Source organism: Schistocerca nitens, chromosome 1 (genome assembly GCF_023898315.1).
Source record: "Schistocerca nitens isolate TAMUIC-IGC-003100 chromosome 1, iqSchNite1.1, whole genome shotgun sequence".
In the NCBI taxonomy this organism is placed as follows: Eukaryota; Metazoa; Arthropoda; class Insecta; order Orthoptera; family Acrididae; genus Schistocerca; species Schistocerca nitens.
Window position 1 is genome coordinate 972,141,367 of NC_064614.1, and position 26,146 is coordinate 972,167,512.

The following is a 26,146-nucleotide window of genomic DNA, read 5'->3' on the forward strand; positions in this document are numbered from 1 at the left end:
CGATCTCCACTTGTAGTTCCATTTACGTCTGACGCACTCACAGTAGCCAACAAATACCGGGTGGTTATAATTAAAATGCTGCTACTCACGTAGCAGTGAAACTTAGCAGATACGCTAATGCGGGACTGATTTTCGAGGGAAAAAAATAGTTCCAAGAGTGGTCACTAGGTGCAAATCTGGCGCTGTACACTGTATGACATCCACGCTATCATTTGACGTGAGTGAACAGTATGGCTATCGAGAAGAGAGACAGTGCGCTATTATTGAAACTGTTTTGTGCGAATGACAGCAACAGCAGTGTTGTATTGAGAGACTATCGCCTACTGAAAGGTCTGAGGAGAGACCCGATGTTATTAAGTGGTTTGGAGAAGATGATAATGAAATTCGAAAACACGGGTGAGCTTAGTGTGTCATCTGGAAGAGGGAGGTGTCCTATCCCGGTGGAAGTTATTGACGAGATGACTGTTGCTGTAACTGACCATGCAGCACGTTATTTGGGTAGCGCCTGTCCTCGTGCAGTGTGACAAGAATTGTCCATCCCATCGTCAACAGTACCGAAAGTTTTGCGATCTATATTGCAGTGGTGCCTTGATGACGGAAATCGGTTCCGAAAGGAACGAAGGTTTACTCATTTAATGCCAGTTATGTCACGAATATCACCACAGAGTTTGATAAGTATCGCAGTGGTTCGTCAGAGCATTAAGATCAATATCTCGGTCAATACCTGTGCAGAATATGCTGCGGCACCACTGGCGATGAAGTTGGCAGGAAATTTACCACTGCATACGGGGTACAGTACCCGAAGATGGAGGAAATTCGGATTTTATTATTTCTGTTATTGGCTTTGATTTTTACAGTCACACAGTCATCTCCTCGTTTCCTTGCACACCTACAATATTAGGACTCAAGTCACAGGCGTCATTCCAATCTGCATGTTGATTTCGCTCTGACGTGCTTATACGATAATGGTTACATTTCCGATGATGAAAAGAACACCTGAACTTGGATACCAGCTTCGCCTTGTACAAAAGCAGGACAGTTCTTTCATCTCAGCAGGAACCACTCTCCACCTCTCACCGCCACTGACTCATCGAACGGCCGAACCCGAAGTATCCTTGCGATGGACTTTCCGTTGCACAGGGATTTATTTGCGGACACTGCATGGCACCTTACGCCATGTACCCGTCGCTCTCGCCTGCCGCTACTGGTTTGTAATGGGCGTGACCCAACTTCTCGGTCTAAGAAAACGAAGCAAACTGTAGCACATGAATATCGGTCAACGTCACCTCTGCACTCAGAGACAAGAGATAAAGTTGTCAATTATTGGAAACAAATTTCGGGCTAGCGACAAGATTTTCTTTTAAGTTCCCTAAGATACTGTATGATAATTGGAACTACGTCCCCATACAGGTAAAAGACTGGTCTCTTATTAGAAAGGGAGTGCGTTCAAATATCTCTACTGGTACCCAAATTCATTTTTCTCATAATTTGCTCCAGCTTCGTAAGGCGACTGCTGTAATGTTTCCTTTGTAAGTACAAGGCCGATATCCTACACCATTCTTCATCAACCCAAACTTCTCCTCCTTCTGTAACGAGTTCATCGTCGATGAGACGTTAAACCCTAATCTTATTTTCTTCCTTCAATATACTGGTGACGCATTCGTAAATTTGCATCTTTTGTCTCTACTGAAGCCATGGATTCCCCGTAATTGTTGCATCTTATGGCTGTAATACTTCGAATGTATTCATTCATTGTTTCATATCACGTCACATTAAATATTAAGCTACTTCAAAGCAATTTTTTATGTTGCGGAATTTGGAGTTTTTGGTTATATAAACATATGACCTGACATCATCTGGTGAAGGAGATACAGCGATCGTTAGTTCCTGCTAAAGGTTTTGATTGTCTTATTCCAAATAAAATTACAATTTGCTGATTAACTGTTTGAAAACTTGTACTCGTATGTCCTCCTGAGGGATACGTGCAAATTCTGTCCAAGTAGCATTCTAGATCGTAAAAACCCTGCTGGTTGGAGGGCCCTACCCGTAAAACTCCAAACATTCTGCGTTGGGAAGAAATCTGGCGACCTTGCTGACCAAGGTAGGCTTTGGCAAACACGAAAAGAATTCTCGCCGCGTGTGGGCGGTTATTATGTTACTGAATTCTAAGCCCAGATCGGCTTGCCACAAAGGGCAACAAAACGGGGCGTAGAATATCGTCGACGTACCACTGTGGTATAAGGATGCCACGGATGACAACCAAAGGGGTCCTGCTACGAAAACAAATGACATCCCAAACCATCACCAATGGCTGTCGGGACGTTTGGCGGGCGACAGTCAGGTTGGTATCCCATCGGTGTCCGGGGCGTATCGAGACACGTCTTCGGCCTGAAATCACATTGTCTTCAGTGATGAGTCGCGCTTCGAAATGGTCCCCAATGAGCAGCGAAGACGAGTCTGGGGACGCCCAGAAGGCTGTGAGGTAGCAACCTCGATGTCTCCTGCCATAAGGCCCGACAACTGGGAGGATGGTCTGGTGTGACATTTCCTTTTATAGTAGGACCCGTTTGGTTGTTCTCCATGGCATCTTTGCAGCTCAGCGGTACGTCGACGATATTCTACGTCACGTCTTGTTGTCTTTCATGGCAAACCGTCCTGAGCTTACATTTTAGCAAGATAACAACCGCTCGTATACGGCAAGGGTTTAAGGTGCTTGTTTTCGTGCTTGCCAAGCCCTACCTTGGGCAGCAAGGTCGCTGGATCTCTGCCCAGCTGAGAACGTTTGGCGTGTTCCGGTTCAAAATGGTTCAAAGGGCTCTGAGCACTATGGGACTCAACTGCTGAGGTCATTAGTCCCCTAGAACTTAGAACTAGTTAAACCGAACTAACCTAAGGACATCACAAACATCCATGCCCGAGGCAGGATTCGAACCTGCGACCGTAGCGGTCTTGCGGTTCCAGACTGCAGCGCCTTTAACCGCACGGCCACTTCGGCCGGCTGGCGTGTTCCGGGCAGGGGCCTCCAATCAGCTCGGGATTTTGACGATCTGACGTGCCAGTTGGACGAAATTTGACACGATATCCCTTAGGAGGACATTCAGCTACTCTATCAATTAATGGCAAGCCGAATAAGTGCTTTGGTAAGGGACACAGGTGGAGCTAACCCGTATTGACTTGCACAATTGCCGGCCGAAATGGCCGTGCGGTTAAAGGCGCTGCAGTCTGGAACCGCAAGACCGCTACGGTCGCAGGTTCGAATCCTGCCTCGGGCATGGATGTTTGTGATGTCCTTAGGTTAGTTAGGTTTAACTAGTTCTAAGTTCTAGGGGACTAATGACCTCAGCAGTTGAGTCCCATAGTGCTCAGAGCCATTTTTTGAACCATTTGAACCATTTGACTTGCACAATTTGTGAAGATTCTTTTCTCGAATAAATGATCCAATTTTTCTAAAATAGAAGCCATCTATTTGTCAGTACAAGTAGATCACATCTACCGATTTCCTTCCAATCGGATAATTCCTACGTAGCGTGTCGTTTCTTTCTTTATTCTTGTCTTATATTGTACATTGTCGGAAATACATAATTAGATAATGGGAACAAGGAGACAAAATATTGATCCTAGCGCATGGTATCACTAAAGGGTGTACACTTCTGTTATGAGTAGAATGTATTGAGTTTTGTGTATCGTCGTTATTGCAATATTGTGTATCACGTAGTTAATACTCTGACGGGAAAAAATCATAACACCAAACAATCATTAATGTAAAATAATGAAATTTCGGAAATACATTTGTCTAGGTAACATATTTAAGTGATTTACATTTCAAGATCACAGGTTAATGTAAGGCTGAGATAAGCCGTTCCCAAGGTGAATGCTGATACATCAATAACCGTTGTTATGGCCAGAATGTTGAATGAAGCGTGCAAACGTGCATGCATTGTCTTCTACAGGTGGCAGATGTCTGTTTGTGGGATGGAGTTCAATGCCTGTTGCACTTGGTCGGCCAGTACAGGGACAGTAAAGATTGTTTGTGCATGACGCTGGAGTTTTCATCCGATGATGTCCCACATGTGCTCGACTGGAAACAGATCTGATGATCGAGCAGGACAAGGCAACACGTTGACTCTCTGCAGAGCATGCTCGGTTACAGCAGCGACATGAGGGCGATCGTTACCTGTTAGGAACAACCCCTTCGACTGCTGTACATGAGTGGCAGCACAACAGGTGGAAACACCTGGTTGACTACGAGAGGGCTCCTGCTGCCATACGAGATGGCACCTCAGATCATGACTCCAGTTGCAGGTCCAATGAGTGTAGCACGCACATAGGGTGGGTGCATGTCCTCAACTGGCCTTGTTCTAGCCAACAAACGGCCATCACTAGCACTTAGGCAGAACCAGCTTTCATCAGAGTACACAACAGACGCCCACTGTACATCACTGAAGCCACAAATGGCGCTGGTTTGGGCTCAGTAGAATGCACCACTACAAGACGGATCTGTCCTTCAAATAACCGATTTGTAACCTTTACTCGTGTCACTGTGGTGTCAACTGTTACTGAAACCGTTCCCTCAGATCTAGTAAGATTCGACAGAGGCATATGCCGAACACGATCGTATTCGCTGACGGTGGTGCCACTTGGCCGTCGGAAGCCCTGTCTTCTTGCGACCATACATTCTCGTGACGACGGCTGCCGTAAACATGTACAGTGGCTACATTCCTGCTAAATGGCTCTAAGCACCATGGGACTAAACATCTGTGGTCATCAGTCCCCTAGAACTTAGAACTACTTAAACCTAACTAACCTAAGGACATCACACACATCCATGCCCGAGGCAGGATTCGAACCTGCGACCGTAGCAGCCGTGCGGTTCCGGACTGAGCGCCTAGAACCGCTAGACCACCGCGGCCGGCTACTGCTAAATCTTTCCGCAGTATCGCAGAAAGAAAATCCAGTATCTCGTACCCCTATTACGTGACGTCTTTCAAACTCAGTGAGGTGCTGATAATGACTTCTTTGTCGCCTGTAAGTCATTCTTGACTAACATGAGCACACAACGTCCCATCTGAAAGGTAACTTACGCTCACGGCCGTGTTTAAAGCAAACCTGATTCACATCCTCATAGCGGCTCTAGTAGCGCCACTCTTACATGACTGGCGCGAAATTTGAATAATCATATTTCAGTTGTAGAAACGCGCGTACCAACTTCCCTTTACGTCGCACAACTCCTTAGTGTTGTGACTTTTTTCTCCATCAGAGTAATTCGCATGTATCTACTGTATTGTAAGAACGAACGATGCCTAGTGTGTTTCTGTTGTTTGACTATTGCTGTTTTGCACTGTTATTTAACGAAAAAAAGAAGAAAAGTTTTGAAATTCTTCTCGCTCTCACCTTCCATAATTAACTCCTATCTAAGTAAGAACTTCGCCATTACGACTAACATATCTGATTTATGTATCTTAAACTTCCTGTATGGAGGTACGACAGTGGAGGAGATCTTGTGAAAGAAAGAAAAAGACGACCTTCCTTGACAACTGGTATTTGTAACGTGGCCAGTCAAACTGAAAGATACAGGGTGCCGCACGAAATGTGTTACCATTTTGTTTTTGAATATAAACTTTATTGCCAATACAGTCTGAAAGGAACATATACTACAATGAAGAGCCGTCCATGGAGATTTGTTCTAACTCAGCACATGCTCAATTTGTCCACCATTTCGTTTCCTAACTTCCTTCAAACGAATACTGAAGTTAGTGATTACCCTACGGCACATGCCTTCCGTAATTTCACTGCAAGCTTGAAGAATAAGTCTTCTGAGCCCCATTAAATCACGTAGACGTTTCGGGAAATTTTTTTCCTTTAGGTACCCCCAAAGAAAAAAGTCACATGGATTGAGATCTGGATTATTTGGGGGGCAGGGGGGGGGCAATTTGGTCCGTCATTGAAGCGACCTGGAAACCCGAGTGAAATGATCCGCATGCCGAAATGCTCGTGTAAAAACTCCAACACATTGTTTGCAGTATGTGGCCTTGCTCCATCTTGCATGAACCAATGCGTGTTGAAGGGCAAGGCAGTAGCAAGAAGCAGTGGAATGAAGCTATTGCGAAGCATGCTCAAATCAGGCTCGCTGTTCACAGTTTCTTCAAAGAAAAAGGGTCCAATAAGTCCGTGACTGGAAATTGCTGCCCACGCTGTAATCCTCGGAGCCTAATCTTGTCGTTCATGAAGCACTTGTAGGTTTTCAGTGGCCCAAAAGCGTACATTTTGTTTGTTAACCACACCGTCTAAATGAAAATGCGCCTCGTCTGACAACCAAACGTTGTTGAGAGTTTCTTCCCTATCCTCCGCCCACTGAGAAATCAGTAGTCTCTGCTGCTTGTGTTCTTCAGTGAGCTTCTGTGCACAGGTCATCTTGTATGGGTACATATGGAGGTCACTTTTAAGAATGCGTTGAACGAAGAGTATGGATATTCCCAGTTGCACTGCTGCCTTTCTACACGATTTCCCAGGACCTCCCTGTACAGCAACTCGTACCGCTTCAGTATTCTAAGGCGAACAAACAGGCTTAGCCAGAGGTCGTTTCGCTTCCAATAGTGTTCCTTCCTGTACAAACTTATCGTACTACCTGTGGATGGTCTTCTTGCAAGGGACCTATCGTGTGTTAAACTGTTGTCGAAAACGTCTCTGAGACACAACAAGGCTTTTCGTTTCATGAAAAAGTAACACAATTGCCGATCGTTGCTCTGTCGTCAGTCTTCCATTGTCAGCCATTGCTGCTTACTAGTCTCCTAGCGGCAGTATCGTGAATTACACGTTATTTCGTAACTCATTTGTTTTTCCAAGCTCTGCTGGTACTGCTGTAGAGATCCCAGCGGGATATCTAATGTGCGTCGTAAATTGTGAAAGAAACAATTGGTAACACATTTCGTGCGCCACCCTGTAACACCGACTAGCTTGCACATCGACGACGCCGCGTTGCGAAACGGGACACTTGTAGAGAACGTGGCTGCCGCCTGGAGTATGCGACATTCTTTCAGTGTCGCCGTCGCAGCTGGCTGGGAGCGAATGAGAACCGCCGGCTCGGGCCGCCAGCCAGCCAGGCGACAAGAAACTGTGTGTGTGTGTGTGTGTGTGGGAGCACCGTGCCGCCCCGCCTCAAGGGTACCCCAGGTGGGCGACTCCTGCTTTTATTGGCCGATTCACGGACATGCCGTGCTTTCTCTCCTTTATTACACGGGCAGCGTGCCTGAACTTGGAAATACAAGGGCACTGAATCGCCATACACTTACACTGAAGCCTGTTAGAAAGGAGCGCACGCGATTGTAAAGTATCTTTACCGACGGCAGGCGCTTGCGACGAAAAGAAACCGAAAGAGTGGTCAAGAGAAGGGGATATAGATATCTCAGCAGAGAACAAAATATACAGGAGTGGAGAAAGAGAGAGTATTGGAACACATCTGCGGTGGATAGAATGTGATGCTGTTTATAGTTGCATACGAGGGCGTGCAGAAAAATCAGGCTTCAGGGGTTCTTTTAATTTGTTTTCAGTACCGATCAAGTTATTACACTACTGGCCATTAAAATTGCTACACAACGAAGATGACGGGCTACAGACGAGAAATTTAACCGACAGGAAGAAGATGCTGTGATGTGCAAATGATTAGCTTTTCAGAGCACTCACACAAGGTTGGCGCCGGTGAAGACATCTACAACGTGCTGACATCAGGAAAGTTTCCAACCGATTTCTCATACACTAACAGCAGTTGACCGGCGTTGTCTGGTGAAATGTTGTTGTGATGCCCCGTGTAAGGATGAGAAATCGTACCACCACGTTTCCCGCTTTGATAAAGGTAGGATTGTAGCCTATCGCGATTGCAGTTTATCGTATCGCGACATTCCTGCACGCGTTGGTCGAGATCCAATGACTGTTAGCTGAATATGGAATCGGTGGGTTCAGGAGGGTAATACGGAACGCCGTGCTGGATCCCAACGGCCTTGTATCACTAGCAGTTGAGATGACAGGCATCTTATCCGCATGGCTGTAACGGATCGTGCAGCCACGTCTCGATCTCTGAGTCAACAGATGGGGACTTTTGCAAGACTATAACCATCTGCACGAACAGTTCGACGACGTTTGCAGCAGCATGGACTATTAGCTCGGAGACCATGGCTGCGGCTACCCTTGACGCTGCATCACACACAGTTGTGCTTCCGATGGTGTAGTCAACGACGAACCTGGGTGCACTAGTGGCAAATCGTCATTTTTTCGGATGAATCCAGGTTCTGTTCGCAGCGTCATTATGTGTGTTTGGCGACATCGCGGTGAACGCACATTGGAAGCGTGTATTCGTCATCGCCTTACTGGCGTATCACCCGGCGTGATGGTATGGGGTGCCATTGGTTACACGTCTCGGGTCACCTCTTGTTCGCATTGACGGCACTTTGAACAGTGAACGTTACATTTCAGATGCGTTACGACCCGTGGCTCTACCCTTCATTTCAGCAGGATAATGCACGACCGCATGTTGCAGGTCCTGTACGGGCCTTTCTTGATACAGAAAATGTTCGACTACTGCCCTGGCCAGCACATTCTTCAGATCTCTCACCAATTGAAAACGTCTGGTCAATGGTGGCCGAGCAACTGGCTCGTCACAATACGCCAGTCACTACTCTTGATGAACTGTGGTATAGTGTTGAAGCTGCATGGGCAGCTGTACTTGAACAGGCCATCCAAGCTCTGTTCGACTTAATGCCCAGGCGTATCAAAGCCGTTATTACGGCCAGAGGTGGTTGTTCTGGGTACTGATTTCTCAGGATCTATGCACCCAAATTGTGTGAAAATGTAATCACATGTCAGCTCTAGTATAATAAATTTGTCCTATGAATACTCGTTTATCATCTGCATTTCTTCTTGGTGTAGCAATTTTAATGGCCAGTAGTGTATATGTCATGGATATGACTAGCTGACTTTCCAGCTTCGCTGACTCAAAGTACAACCCTGTGTTGCTAGAGAGCACAGAACTGCAGCGCTTAACGCGGTGGTGTGTAACGTAACTGTGTCGATGCGTGAGGAACAGCTCAGAAAACTGAAAACACGAATTGGATGACTTCGCCCACACATGGATCATCACATCGTTCAGCATGACAATGCCAGACCACACTCGAGAGCTGCAACATCTGCAACAATTCGACGCCTTCGGTTCACTGTCCTCAACCATCCTCCATACAGTCGCGGCTTCGCCCCATCCCAGTTTTAGCACGCCCTCTTGCATTGGGCTGGTGGACAGGAAGAAGGTACTAAGTCGAAAATCAAAATTGTCGCATGTTCCTTTGTCCTTATTTTACATGTTTCACTTGACCAACGAGAGTATCATCGGAAATAGTTCGCAGCTCGTGGTCTAGTGGCTAGCGTTGTTGCCTCTGGATCATGCGATCCCGGGTTCTATTCTCGCCCGGATCAGAGATATTCCCTGTCCGGGGACTGGGTGTTTGTGTTGTCCTCATCATCTCATCACCAATCGGGAAGTGGTGAAACTGGAAATGGGAAAACTGGGAGCTTGTATGGGTGCTGACGACATAACGTTGAGCGCCCCACAAACCAACATCATAATCGTCATTATCATCTTCGGAAGTTTGAAAATATAATGCGTTACACCACCATTTGACCACATAAATTAGTAGGTTCATCTTACAACATGATAACTTACATTATGTGGTTTAGGACCCCTCGTTACAAATATCGGGCTGTGTATAGCGTTGCAGTCATGCATTTTTTATTTAGTTAGTGTTGCACAGAACAGATTGCTCTCGTACAAGGAGCACCTCACAAAGACTGCAGACAGAATGAGAAAAAGAAGCAATATCATGCATAAATTAGGTCTCCACAGCAGACACATTCCACACATCAGCAACTGGTCACAACTGGTCATGTTTACTCGGTGACAGAATACTGCTCTCCGGTGTGGATTAATAGCCCGTACACAAACTGAAATGATGTGGTACTAAACGACACCATGCGCATCATCAGCGACACAATAAAATCCACCCACACTGTATACTGCCAATCTTTGTAAGTAGGCTGTTTAGGTTCTTATATTGGTAACGCCACGTAGCGCTCTGTATGAAAATCACTGGCTGTGTCGTGTGCAGTCTGTGGCTAGTTTGCTTTGTTGTGTGCCATTGTAGTGTTGGGCAGCGGCAGCTGGATGTTAACAGCGCGTAGCGTTGCGCAGTTGGAGGTGAGCCGCCAGCAGTGGTGGATGTGGGGAGAGAGATGGCGGAGTTTTGAAATTTGTAAGACTGGATGTCATGAACTGCTATATATATTATGACTATTAAGGTAAATACATTGTTTGTTCTCTATCAAAATCTTTCATTTTCTAACTATGCCTATCAGTAGTTAGTGCCTTCAGTAGTTTGAATCTTTTATTTAGCGGGCAGTAGTGGCGCTCGCTGTATTGCAGTAGTTCGAGTAACGAAGATTTTGGTGAGGTAAGTGATTTGTGAAAGGTATAGGTTAATGTTAGTCAGGGCCATTCTTTTGTAGGGATTTTTGAAAGTCAGATTGCGTTGCGCTAAAAACATTGTGTGTCAGTTTAAGCACAGTCATGTATAATTTTTCTAAGGGGAAGTTTCATCTTGAGCAATATATCACGACCATAGATACGGCGCAAAAATGCTCTCCTCAGAGAAAAAAACGAAGTAATTAATAACCCTCAGCTGCCCACACATACAGCCGACCTGGAAGTAGCATTTCTTGCGGTTTCGTCTTAGAATGTACCTGGCCAGACATTTTAGGCTAACTGTACACGAACCACTTGCACCGTTCTCTATATGACGGCAGCGCTATACACAGCCCGATATTTCTAATGTTATCATGTTATAAGTTGCAAGTGTTAATTTATCTTATTGACGGTGGCGTAAGACATTGTATTTCTACAGTCAACTAGATACTCGCGTCGTTATGTGAAACACAGTAAATAAAGAAACGCGACCTGTGGCGGCTTTACAATTTTGATTTCTAACGGTCGCTGTTTACGTGCAGGCAAATGCCTGAGATGACTTAAGTCGAACATTGCTTGATTGAAGTGCATAGGTCTGGAATTTGAAAAGCAAACCCAACTGTCGTACACAGGCTTATTGTTTTTCAAGGCCGGGAGACGAGAGAGCTTTGTGGCCATTGAGTTGGTGAGACAGGAGGCTGGTAAAGTACAGAAACTGGTCGCTGGAGGCGGCATTAGGACAGATCCTAACGTTGGTTAGCAAGAAAACTTCTTTATAGGCTATTGTGGAAGTGTTGCTAGACGAAAGGGTGAAAAAACTTGCTAAATGCTCAGTTGATGATGGTGGTCCTGTGGAGTATATCAGTGACAAGTTTGTGAGGTTTAAGGAAGAGTGAGATACGGAAGGTTTCACACAGCCCAGGATAGTAACTTGCACAAAAAGACGCAGTCAGAGAGCGGCAAGAAGTTCTAGGACAGAATTACAACTTTCTTTCAGGTGATGATGAATAATAAATAACGTTTCCTCTTTGTAAAGTATTTGTTTGACATCTTGTCTTCTGACTGTGTGTAAGAGGTACGTTCGTGAATTATACGTAAAAATCTAGGCCCGTCTTGAAGTGTTAATGTATCTGAGAGATAGGTTTCAAAGTCTACCCTTACTTAGGTTGTCAGGCAAGGGGTGAGTATTTTGCGAGTTGGGCGGAAGGCAGCAACACCACTGTGTGGCACAGAATCCCTTTGAGGTTATAGAGAAGTTTATCCATAGTCTACTGCTGAGGTCGTTGCACTTTTGTCTCTGCTTTTAATAGATCTAAGATGTCTCCCTTTATACAGCGTGGCATATTAGATTATCACGAGTCTGCAGAAATCAACTTTATAATGGTTCAAATGGATCTAAGCATTATGGGACTTAACATCTGAGGTCGTCAGTCCCCTAGACTTAGAACTACTTAAACCTAACCAACCTAAGGACATCACACACATCCATGCCCGAGGCAGGATTCGAAACTGCGACCGTAGCAGCAGCGCGGTTCCGGACTGAAGCGCCTAGAACCGCTCGGCTTCAGCAGACGGCCAATTTTATCTTTGTGACGTGTGAAGAAGGAGTAGTGTGTGTGGAGGGAATGGAGGGGTGGCGATAAAAGCAGATAGGGCATCTGATAAAACGTGTTGCAGGAAAGAAGTGTCATGAAAAATATCAGTGTGTCCAAAGGTTACGCAATGGCTTCGAATTCGGGTATCTACTCATTCCCACTAGGCGGTCCATTTGGCTTGGTAGTTATCTTGGGTACGTATTGGTTTAGCATCACAATAAAATGTGCAAACATGAGATATTTCATAGGGAACATAGTGTAAAATGGATATGTGACCACCTTCAATAGCACCAAAGACATTCACAACAATGTCCCCAAAGAGGTTGTGACATGTTAAGACGACATCAGCACAGAATTTCTTTCACAATGAATATTTTCTGGGAGGAGTGTTACGTCACTTTCCAAGATATCATGAAGTTTTAGTAATATATCATGGAGTTTTAGTAATAGTGAACTTTTAGGAGAAAAGTGTAAAGGCAAGACAATATTTCGAGATATTGTATAAAAGATGTCTGCAAACAACGACGCTCCTAGGTAACCAACTGCTATTCCATCGTGCAGCACAAGACGTGCGTTATCCATACAGTGTATTGTATAGTAGATACGCGTAAGGGGCAATGATGGCAATGAAAATGGATACAAGTACTTAGTGTTAGTCGAGATTTACATGAATACAGATTTGATTGTTTTTATGAAGTAGATAATGTGATAAAAGATTTGTTCTGTTATTGCATCATGGTACAAGTTTAGGCGAGAAAATTGAGAAAGATAATTTTTAAATATGTTGGCTCGGTTAAAAACAAAGTGAATTTTCTAAGAAGAGTAGGTAGCTCGGGCGTGCAAATAAAATGCAGATCAGAGAGCAAGTCAAATTTGTGGTTGGGTGGATGGCTGGTTTTCCAAACTCGCTGATGTTTTGAAAGATATTGGTCAGGAGAAGAGGAGAATGATATTTTGATCGCGATGGAGGCGCCAGAGACGGTTGAAATAATCACATATAATTTTGACAAGAAATTACCGGCTTAGGAAATCACTCACCATCTTCAGATCATAAGCAATAAGCAGCAGTTCATTCCCTAAGCAATTAGAGAAAACCAAACAAGCAGTCAACATTCTGTGAACCATGGATAAAGGGCAATAGGCAAATTTCGTATTCCTAGATTCCCGGAAAGCAATTTCTTACAGTAACACACTGCAGATTGTTAACAATGATCGGAATATATGGAACATGTTCTGCGACATGTGAGTGACTCGAAGACATTTTTAGTAATTGAAACCAGTGTGTTTTCATGGACGGTGAACGTTCATTGGGGACACAGCAATCGTGAAGACTGTCCCAAGGAATCGTGACAGGACCGCTACGTTCTCGGTATACATATACGACATGACGGATAAGGTGAGCAACAACCTGCGACTGTTTTCTGATGGCGGTATAGTGTACGGAAAACGCTCGCCATTGAATGAAGGCAGCTATAGAATGACTTTGACACAATTTCTGTTCAAGCTTATCCATTACGGATGTTTTAGTACCTGTGAATGTTCATTAAGTATAAACAGATAAAACTGCAACCAGTCATTTTTTTTCAAGTAGTTCATGGAAGGAATAAATAAATATTTCAAAAAAGTGACTGGTTGTCGTTTTATGTATTTACATAGAATTTCTGTTTGCTGTGAAGAATGGCAGCCTACTAAAATATGGAAAACCCTAAGTTAATGCAGAAGAATAGGAAAAACTGTCCTATAATATTCAAACACACACAAGTGGAATGCTGCCCAACAAAGTCATGTCTATTAAATATGTGTGCGTGACGTCGCAAAGATACATGAAATTGTATTGAGCAAGAACTTTAGGTTGTAGGGATGACGAATAGTCGAAGTTGGTTTATTGGCTAAGTTACAGGAGTGTGTACCTATCTATAAAGGTGACCGAGTGTGAAACACTTCTGCGAAAAGTTCTTGTGTACTGACCGAATATTTGAGATCCACACAAAGTTGTATTTAAGGAAGAGATCGTAGTTCAGAGACATGCTGCTAGATATGTCATCGGTTGGTTCGATCAGTACACAAATTGCTAGATTCTGCTCTATCAATTACAATCAAGACTTTAATAAAAATGGAAAAGGTAATGTTGATCAGAAGACTGGGAGGAGTTTTGGTCTAAATAACAATAGATTTATTCATTCTTAACATCACAAGGCAAAAAAAAATGGCTAACGAAATGGCACACAAACATTTTTTATTGGACAAATGCTTTCAGTGATATGCGGTCTATGGTGAACAAAGTGATCAGCTAGAGATCAACACACGACACTAACCAGAACTAATAGCTTTTCCTGACTTCATACATATGAATCCGTGGTATGGCGCTAAAACTAAGCTACTATCAAGAATCTATATTCTACTATTCCATAAAAAATTATGGTTCCAAAGAAAAGGGTGCTGAGAAGCATATACGAGGATTTGAACTTAAATAGTGGCAACTATTTATTCACAACCGATACTAAAGAGTTACATGTTTGCACATGTTACTGTCCTTTAAAATAGTCACCAGCGTTGTGTAGAACCCGTTGCCAGCGATTTGGAAGGCGTAGTATACAGTTAGCAGAGCCTGTTCTGTTGATGGTGCGAATAGAGCCGTCTACTGCCTGTCGAATCTCTGGAACAGTTCTGAAGCGAATGCCACCGTCAATGCACAGTATTACTGTTCGATTTTGGAGCACTGCCTGCGACCAGCTTTGCGAAAGAAGCGGCGATACTTTCTGTGCCTCCCACCCATCATTTTGCACGACAATGCGCGGGTGCATCCAGCGCAAGCTGTGACTGCTCAGTTCGGTCGATGGGTCTGCGAAGTACTGTACCAACCACCATACTCCCCAGACTTAACTCCTTGTGACTTTGATTTGATTCCGAAGATGAAGGAAGCACTTCGTGGAATTCGCTTCAGAACCGTTCCAGAGATTCGACAGGCAGTAGACAGTTCCATTCGCACCATCAGTAAGACAGGCTCCGCTAAAGGTACTACGCCTTGAAAGAAAAGGAAAAAAAGGATTCAGCTTTGTGGCCTCTTTCCCACGCGTTTACGCTGTGTTTTGCTAAAAGCATGACCTGGATGGAACCACAGCCCACCATATAAAGATTATTATCTCCCCTGTTGCATCCATTTCGAACTTTCCAACGAACGGCTATAAACTTGCTAAAAGCCTCATGCCTTCACAGATATGTTTTGTAGTAGAGTCTGGATGTCTGGGCGCCAGACCTGTCCCACGGAAATTCGCAGAAACTCACAGTTGTCTCGTCGGCTTCCTGTCATCAAGGGCCCATCCTCTGTTATTGCCGGTTATCAATGCTCTGCCTATAGCAGCGGCGACTCCTCGGCGCTTGTCAGCCTACCTGGACGCGGCCGCCGACCGACCGGCGCCATCCAACGTGTCTGCACAATGAAGACCAACAAACTGGGCAATCCGCAAACGTTTTCACCCAGGGTCCACAGAAAAACCGCTCTCCTTGGCCCTCAGCTGCCATTCGCTTTTACTACAGTTGTTTGAATTGGCACCCTCTTCCCCTGAATGCAGGTAAAGCTTACTGCTATTCCTTCACTAGAGCACACTAGAGTGTTAACTACTGCCAACCACTTCATTATAAAAATGAAGTTAGATCATATTCAGGTATAGCAACCAAATAATAAAGATCATCTTCCTTAAGAACATTATGCAGCATAACACTGTATCAGAAGTGAGATTGCCCTGCAGTCTCTCAAAGTATTGGAAAAATGCATCAGCTCAAATGGTAATTCTTCGGAGGGAAGAAAGAAGAAGTGCTTTCATGATACACAATTTTCAAAGTTTAGAGAACAGGCATTTGTGACAACCTACAGAACGTTTCTACTATCACAAGAAAAGAAAAGTGAATGACTAGTATCGGTACAAATAAAGGGACCTTTCCCACCCACCCTCCCTCTCCTTCCCTCCCCCCCCCCCCCCCCCGTTCATTGAGTGATGGCTTGCGAACTACGCATACATTAGAGTCAATTACTGTTTATCTCTTGTGATATGAACATAAACAGTGACGGCCTGAACTGGCAGTTACTGGCTATAATTATATATAACTGTGCCAAAAAAATTATTACTTAGAAAGGTATCAGGTTGGAATGTTGTCTTCAGCAGTGGCGATTGGTTTGGAGTCACATGGGACGGGGGGGTGGGAGGGGGGGGGGGGAGAGAGAGAGCAGAGTTAGTTAATAGTCTTCAGATGGTTGTCCATCGACATGCTATTGGGGCTCTTGAGTATTCCTTGCGTTGTCAAGGTAGCTTCGCCAGTGAACAAAATACACTTTTGGAAGTCGTGGATGTATATACACTCATGCTAATAAAATACGGATAATGCTGATACATGGTGAAGCAACGCTCTTGGGGCGGTTTGCGGGTGTCAGTCAGCTTGGGGTAGACCATGTGGTGAACTTGACGTGCTGTCATCGCATAGTGGAGGTGGCAGCCGTCCACATACGCAGAGATGTGTTGGTGCATGTCAGAGTATGGTGCAAAAAGTAAGTTTTCAGGCGTTTTCAGACGGGCTAATGGTGAATGTGTGTTGAAAATGGCTCAAAGATCACATATTGATGACGTTATGAGGAGTAGAATAGTAGGGGGACTGAAGGCTGGTCAAACACAGCAGGTCGTAGCATGGGCCCTCCATGTGCCACAAAGGGTAATCTGAAGATTATGGCAACGATTTCAGCAGACAGGAAACGTGTCCAGGCGCTACAGAACAGGACTTCCACAGTGTACAACACCACAAGAAGACCGATATTTCACCGTCAGTGCCCGCAGACGGCCACGGAGTACTGTAGGTAGCCTTGCTTGGGACCTTACCGCAGCCACTGGAACAGTCTACAGACGACTGAACAGACATGGTTTATTCGCCCGGAGACCTGCAAGGTGCATCCCACTGACCCCTGGTCACAGCAGAGCCTGTAAAGCCTGATGTTAAGAACACAGTACATGGTCATTGGAACAGTGGTCCCAGGTTATGTTCATAAACGAGTCCAGGTATAGTCTGAACAGTGATTTTCGCCGGGTTTTCATCTGGCGTGAACCAAGGACCAGCTACCAACCCCTTAATGTCCTTGAAAGGGACCTGTATGGAGGTCGTGGTTTGATGGTGTGGGGTGGGCTCATCATTGGTGCACGTACACCCCTACATGTCATTGACAGAGGAACTGTAACAGGTCAGGTGTATCGGGACGTCATTTTGCACCAGTACGTCCGCCTTTTCAGGGGTGCAATGGGTCCCATCTTCCTCCTGATGGATGATAACGCACGGACCCACCGAGATGCCATCGTGAAGGAGTACCTTGAAGCGGAATATATCAAGCGAGTGGAGTGACCTGCCTTTTCTCCAAACCCCATCAAGCACGTCTGTGATGGTCTCGGTCGACATATCGCTGCACGTCTTCAAACCCCTACGACACTTTAGGAGCTCCGATAGGCACTGGTGCAAGAATGGGAGGTTATACCCCAGCAGATGCTCGACCGCCTGATCCGGAGTATGCCAACCCGTTGTGCGACCTGTGTATGTGTGCATGGTGATCATATCCCATACTGATGTTGGGGTACATGCGCAGCAAACAGTGGTGTTTTGTAGCACATGTGTTTCGGGACGTTTTTCTCAACTTATCACCAATACCGTGTACTTAGAGATCTGTGTCGTGTGCGTTCCCTACGTGCCTGTGCTATTAGCGCCAGTTTTGTGTAGTGCCACGTTGTGTGACACCACATTCTGCAATTATCCTTAATTTATGAGCATGAGTTTAGTTTGGTGCAGATATCACTGCTGGAGTCGTCAACTGATGGGTCTTGTACCTCCTCATACATGAATGAATGCAGTCCCCTTTCGTACAGGACGTTTCACATATTATATTGCTTTTGTAGATATTTCCTTCCTTGTGTATGAAAAGCGTACTGGCATTGGGGTTGTCCTCAATTCACCAGTCTTCTGATTGGTTTGATGCAGCCCTCCAAGAATTCCTCTACAATGCCAAGATCTTCATGACAGAGTAGCACATTCTCAACTACTTGTAGGATGTATTCCAATCTCTGTCTTCCTCTACAGCTTTTATTCACAGCTCCCTTTAGTATCATGGAAGTTATTCCCTGATGCCTTTCCGGATTTCTCATTATCCTGTCCCTTCTTGCTGTCAATGTTTCCTATACATTCCTTTACTCGCCTATTCTCCAGAGGACCTCCTCATTTGTTGCCTTATCAGCCCATTTAATTTTCAACATTCTTTGGTAACACTATGTCTCAGACGCTTTGATTATCCTCTGTTTTGGATTTTCCTCAGTCCATGTTTCTCTACCATACAATGCTGTGCTTGATAAGTAAATTTTCAGAAGTATTTCCCAAACATTAAGGCCTACGTTTGGTACTAGTAGACTACTTTTGGCCTGGAATGACCTCTTTGCCTGAACTAGTCTGCTTTGTATGTCCCACTTGCTCCGCCCGTCGTGAGATACCTTGATTTCTAGGTAGAAAAATTCCTTCACTTTCTCTGCTTCGTGAAAACAAGTTTCTATTTTATGCTTCTCGCTATCCTCATTTCTGCTACTTGTCATTACTTTAATCTTTCTTCAGTTTACTGTCATTGAACTTTCTGTACTCATTAGATTGTTCATTGTATTCGACAGATCCTGCAATTCTTCTTCACTTTCACTAAGGCTAGCAATGACTTCAGCAAACCTTAACATTGATACACCTTCACCCTGAATTTTAATTAAACCTCCCTTTTATTGCCGTCATTGTTTCTTCGACGTATAGATTGAACAGTAAAGCCGAAAGACTGCATCCCTCCTTACACTCTTTTTAATCCGAGCACTTACTTTGTGGTCGTCCAATCTTATTGTTCCCTCTTGGCCCCTGTAGATTTTTTTATATTACCCATCATTCCCTGTAGCTCATTCCTCTTTTTCTAAGAATTTCAAACTTCTTGCATCTTTTTATATTGTTGAACGATTTCTTTCAGGTCGATGTGCCTTGACTTTTCTTCGTTTATTTTACGATCTATTTACATTTTTCTGCAGTCATTTCGAGCTGGCTTCCCTGCACTTCCTAGTTAATCCATTCCTGAGTAATTTATATTGCTGTATTCCTGAATTTCCGCATATAATTTTTGTGCTTCCTTCAAGCAATTCTTCTGTTGCCCAAGGATTCTTCCCCGTTACCTTCCTCGCACCTATGTTTGACCGTTCGACAAATGCGACTGCTTTTTTAAATATGTGCAATCCTCTTCAACTGAACTGCTTACTGTGATATTCCTTATTGCAGTATCCATCTAGGAAGCAAACTTAGGAACATCATTCTCAGTACTTCAGTATACCACTTCCTTCCACAATGATTCCTCCGGACGAGTCTCTTACACTTCAGTCGTCTCTTCATCATTAGTAAATTGAGAACTAAGCCTATATCTGCTTCTAGATGCACCTCAAAATCCAATATCTGGTTTCGGAATCTCTGTCGATTCTGATGATAACTATCACTGAACTGCTCACAGTAACTCACTCCGTGCCCCACCTTCTTATTCATAATGAATCTTACTCCCCTTACACCATTTTCTGCTGTTGTTGTGTGACCCTATAATCGTCTGACCAGAAATCCTTGTCTTTTTTCCATTTAACTCTAACGAACATCGCTATATCAGACTGAGCATTTGCATTTTCGATTTCAGATTTTCTAGCGTTCAAATTTCTAACATTCCATGTCGTTATCCCTTCGTAACGGGATGCCTCAAAGCTACACCTATTGATAAACTCCATAAACTAGCAGGTATTGCTCCTCCAGACATAAGGCGTGAAGTCGCAGCCAAACTTGAGAGACATAAAGCAGATCATAACACCGATCACCTGCTACATGGATACCAGCCACCAATTAGTAGACTCAAATCTAGGAGGAGCTTTATGAGAACTACTACACCCCTCACCGGTCGGACTGGAGCAGCCAGACTATCTCAGTGGACAGCAAAATCTGACAGCAATGATTGGATGACTCCTTCTGAGACCCTTCCTCCTGGTGGAAATCAAGTCTGGACAGTGTGGAAGTCTCTAAATCGGCTCAGGAGTGGCGTCGGACGAACTAAGGACAACCTGTTTAAATGGGGCTTCATGAAGGAATCTTCCACCTTGTGTGACTGCGGAGAAGAACAGACAACCAAACATTTAATTAACTGTCCTAGATGTCCTGTATCATGTTCCACACAAGAGCTTGTTGATGTTTCAGACAATGCTGCTGCCGTTGCACAATTTTGGGCTAATACCGTTTAGTTTGTTCTTTTATGATTTGACCTGATTTGTTATATTGTATATATTGTAAATATTGTTGTAATGTTTTTGACTCGAAATAAAATAAATCCCTTCGTTGGTTATTCCATCTTCCTCTCACGGTCACCTTCACTTTGGCACTCCCCTCTCGGAGATCCAAATGGGGGATCAGTCCGGAATCTTTTGTCAGTCGAGAGATCACCACGAAATTTTTCAATTATGGGCCACATGTCCTGTGGTTACACATTATGTGTCTCTAAGACAGTGGTTTCCATTGCCTTCTACATCCTCACGCCGTTGATCATAGATGAGTCTCTGCGCCTCTTGGCGTATCGCTTTGTTATTGACCTCTACACCTGAGTTGCAGAACACCTTTGCAACGACTGAGGACAAAGTTTTATATATGATTTGCCGAATGTGCTTTTAAGTCTGATGGACCAGATCTCTTAATTTTTAACTTGCTAGAGAGATATTTGTGTTCAGTAGAGCGGTGATACACAAGTTGCTCAGTTATCACCGAGAACTTGGCCCCCTACGCGATGTGTGATGTTGTATGTAATTAATAAAATTGGTTTTAATTATAATAATGTTTTTTGTTTAATCGCATTACGCAGTGTAGTGTGTAGTTACTACACTACTGGCCATTAAAATTGCTGCACCACGAATATGATGTGCTACAGACGCGAAATTTAACCGACAGGAAGAAGATGCTGTGATATGCAAATGATTAGCTTTTCAGAGCATTCACACAAGGTTGGCACCAGTGGCGACACCTAAAACGTGCTGAGATAGGGAAAGTTTCCAACCGATTTCTCATACACTAACAGCATTTGACTGGCGTTGCCTGGTGAAACGTTGCCGTGATGGCTCGTGTAAGGAGGAGAAATGCGTACCATCACGTTTCCCACTTTGATAAAGGTCGGATTATAGCCTATCGCGATTGCGGTTTATCATATTGCGACATTGCTGCTCGCGTTGGTCGAGATCCAATGACTGTTAGCAGAATATGGAATCGGTGGGTTCAGGAGGGTAATCGGAACGCCGTGCTGGATCCCTACGGCCTCGTATCACTAGCAGTCGAGATGACAGGCATCTTATCCGCATGGCTGTAACGGGTCGTGCAGCCACAAATCGATCCCTGAGTCAACAGATAGGGACGTTTGCAAGACAACAGCCATCTGCACTAACAGTTCGACGACATTTGCAGCAGCATGGACTATCAGCTCGGAGACTACGGCTGCGGTTACCCTTAACGCTGCATCACAGACAGGAGCGCCTGCGATGGTGTACTCAACGACGAACCTGGGTGCACGGATGGCAAAACGTAATTTTTTCGGATGAATCCAGGTTCTGTTTACAGCATCATGATGGCCGCATCTGTGTTTGGCGACATCGCAGTGAACGCACATTGGAAGCGTGTATTCGTCATCGCCATATTGGCGTATCACCCGGCGTGATGGTATGGGGTGCCATTGGTTACACGTCTCGGTCACCTCTTGTTAGCAGTGACGGCGCAACAGTGGACATTACATTTCAGATGTGTTACGACCCGTGGCTCTACCCTTCATTCGATCTCCGCGAAACGCTACATTTCAGCAGGATAATGCACGACCGCATGTTGCAGGTCCTGTACGGGCCTTTCTGGATACAGAAAATGTTCGACTGCTGCCCTGGCCAGCACATTCTCCAGATCTCTCACCAACTGAAAACGTCTAGTCACAATACGCCAGTCACTACTCTTGATGAACTGTGATATCGTGTTGAAGCTGCTTGGGCAGCTGTACCTGTACACGCCGTCCAAGCTTTGTTTGACTCAATGCCCAGACGTATCAAGGCCGTTATTATGGCCAGAGGTGGTTGTTCTGGGTACTGATTTATCAGGATCTAAGCACCCAAATTGAATGAAAATGTTATCACATATCAGTTCTAGTATAATATATTTGTCCAATGAATACCCGTCTATCATGTGCATTTCTTCTTTGTATAGCAATTTTAATGACCAGTAGTGTAGTTATACCTGAAATTAATGGTTTCCAACATCGCTATGCCATAGTATTACTTCCCAGGTAATCTATCTACTTGCTTATCATTAACATACTGTTTACAGCTCTCTCTGGTTCTTGAAACATCAAAATATTTTTTTCTAAATACGGGGTGCATTCAAGTTCTAAGGCCACCGATTTTTTTTCTGCGGACTGGAAAGAGATAGAAACATGCGCATTGTTTTAAAATGAGGTCGCGTTCATTGTCAATACGTCCCAGAGATGGCACCACCGTACGGCAGATGGAATTTTACCGCCAGCGGCGAGAATGAGAACTGTTTTAAATACTTAAAATGGCGACGTTTTCCTTACTTGAACAGCGTGCAATCATTCGTTTTCTGAATTTGCGTGGTGTGAAACCGATTGAAATTCATCGACAGTTGAAGGAGACATGTGGTGATGGAGTTATGGATGTGTCGAAAGTGCGACAGTTTAATGAAGGCAGAACATCGTGTGACAACAAACCGAAACAACCTCGGGCTCGCACAAGCTGGTCTGACGACATGATCGAGAAAGTGGAGAGAATTGTTTTGGGGGATCGCCGAATGACTGTTCAACAGATCGCCTCCGAAGTTGGCATTTTTGTGGGTTCTGTGCACCCAATTCCGCATGACAACCTGAAAATACGAAAAGTGTCATCCAGGTGGGTGCCACGAATGCTGACGGACGACCACATGGCTGCCTGTGTGGCATGTTGCCAAGCAATGTTGACGCACAACAACAGCATGAATGGGACTTTCTTTTCGTCGGTTGTGACAATTGACAATGGATGAGACGTGGATGCCATTTTTCAATCCAGAAAAAAAGCGCCAGTCAGCTCAATGGAAGGACACAGATTCACCGCCACCAAAGAAATTTCGGGTAACCGTCAGTGCTGAAAAAATGATGGCGTCCATGTTCTGGGACAGCGAGGGCGTAATCCTTACCCATTGCATTCCAAAGGGCACTACGGTAACATGTGCATCCTACGAAAATGTTTTGAAGAACAAATTCCTTCCTGCACTGCAACAAAAACGGCCGGGAAGGGCTGCGCATGTGCTGTTTCACCAAGACAACGCACCCGCACATCGAGCTAACGTTACGCAACAGTTTCTTCGTGATAACAACTTTGAAGTGATTCCTCATGCTCCATAACCTGACCTGGCTCCTAGTGACTTTTGGCTTTTTCCAACAATGAAAGACACTCTCTGTGGCCGCACATTCACCAGCCGTGCTGCTAATGCCTCAGCGATTTTCCAGCGGTCAAAACAGACTCCTAAAGAAGCCTTCGCCACTGCCATGGAATCATGGCGTCAGCGTTTTGAAAAATGTGTACGTCTGCAGGGCGATTACGTCGAGAAGTAACGCCAGTTTCATCGATTTCGGGTGAGTAGTTAATTAGAAAAAAAATCGGAGGCCTTAGAACTTGAATGCACCTCGTACTTGTCTCCATAGTGTTATAGGACCAAAGGTACCCGTCTCAATTTCAATACTTTCAGAATTAAAAATCTTCTCATGCGAATGTAATCAGTTGATCGAAATTTCACGACAGGCACAGTTGAAGCGGCGCGTAGCAGTCGACCAGCTGGGTATTACGAGGGCCGTTCGGGAAGTAAGGTCCGATAGGTCGCTAAGTGGAAGCCACAGTGTAAATCAAAACTGTTTTATTTGAAAAACGTAGCTGTACCCTCCAACTACTTCTGTACGAAATAGCCGTTCCGACTGAGATATCTGTCGCAGCATTCTAGCGACTTTCCAACAGCCTCGTCATAGATGACAGCCGCCTGTGCTTTTTGCGGATTCTCTAGGCAGATGCACAGCTAGTTGTTTGTGCTAAAGCGTTGTCCTCAAGGCCAGCGTTTCATGTCAGCAGAAATGACACTTAGTGGGAACCAATTCTGGGCTGTATGGTACGCCATCGAAACCTTCAAGTCGTAAACGCTGCAGGAGCGTCCTCATAGCCCCTGCAGTGTGCGGGTGATGACTGTTATGAAAATGGCAGTGCATGTCAATTACGTAGTCTGGGCTGTATGAAATCAGGCGAAATCTCTCACAGGCACTCATACTTGGTGGGAGACATTATTTCCTACACATCTTTACGTGCTCACCGTGCACTCAAAACTGGAAAAATCGATGTGACGCAATCGACGGGCGTACTAGAGGCATTGTCCAACACATCTATACAAAGCTCCATCGGATATTCACTGTGGTTCAAATGGTTCTAAGCACTATGGGACTTAACATCAGAGGTCATCAGTCCCCTAGACTTAGAATTATTTAAACCTAACTAACCTAAGGACATCATCACACACAGCCATGCCCGAGGCAGGATTCGAACCTGCGACCATAGCAGCAGCGCGGTTCCGGACTGAAGCGCCTAGAACAGCTCGGCCACAGCGGCCGGCTATTCAGTGTGGTTTCCACTGCTTGACTTATCGGACCTAACTTTCGAAGAGACCTCGTTTATCCGACGACGTGTTAACTCGTACCAGACCAAGTATAACCTACAGCGATCGCCATATCTTCGTGACGTACATGTACACTACTGGCCATTAAAATTGCTACACCAAGAAGAAATGCAGATGATAAACGGGTATTCATTGAACAAATATATTATACTAGAACACGTATGTGATTAACTTTTCACGCAATTTGGGTGCATAGAACCTGAGAAATCAGTACCCCGAACAACCACCTCTGGCCGTAATAACGGCCTTGATACGCCTGGGCATTGAGTCAAACAGAGCATGGATGGCGTGTACAGGTACAGCTGCCCAAGCAGCTTCAACACGATATCACATTTCATCAAGAGTAGTGACTGGCGTATTGTGACGAGCCAGTTGCTCGGCCACCATTGACCAGACGCTTTTAATTGGTGAGAGATCTGAAGAACGTGCTGGCCAGAGCTGCAGCCGAACATTTTCTGTATCCTTAAAGACCGGTACAGGACCTGCAACATGCGGTCTTGCATTATCTTGCTGAAATGTAGGGTTTCGCAGGGATCGAATGAAGGGTAGAGCCACGGGTCGTGACACATCTGAAATGTAACGTCCACTGTTCAAAGTGCCGTCAGTGCGAACAAGAGGTGACCGAGACGTGTAACCAATGACACCCCATACCATCACGCCGGGTGATACGCCAGTAGGGCGATGACGAATACACGCTTCCAATGTGCATTCACCACGATGTCGCCAAACATGGATGCGACCGTTATGATGCTGTAAGCAGAACCTGGATTCATTCGAAAAAAATGACGTTTTGCCATTCGTGCACCCAGGTTCGTCGTTGAGTACACCATCGCAGGCGCTCCTGTCTGTGATGCGGCGTTAAGGGTAACCGCAGCCGTAGTCTCCGAGCTGATAGTCCATGCTGCTGCAAATGTCGTCGAACTGTTAGTGCAGATGGCTGTTGTCTTGCAAACGTCCCTATCTGTTGACTCAGGGATCGATTTGTGGCTGCACGACCCGTTACAGCCATGCGGATAAGATGCCTGTCATCTCGACTGCTAGTGATACGAGGCCGTAGGGATCCAGCACGGCGTTCCGATTACCCTCCTGAACCCACCGATTCCATGTTCTGCTAACAGTCATTGGATCTCGACCAACGCGAGCAGCAATGTCGCAATATGATAAACCGCAATCGCGATAGGCTATAATCCGACCTTTATCAAAGTGGGAAACGTGATGGTACGCATTTCTCCTCCTTACACGAGCCATCACG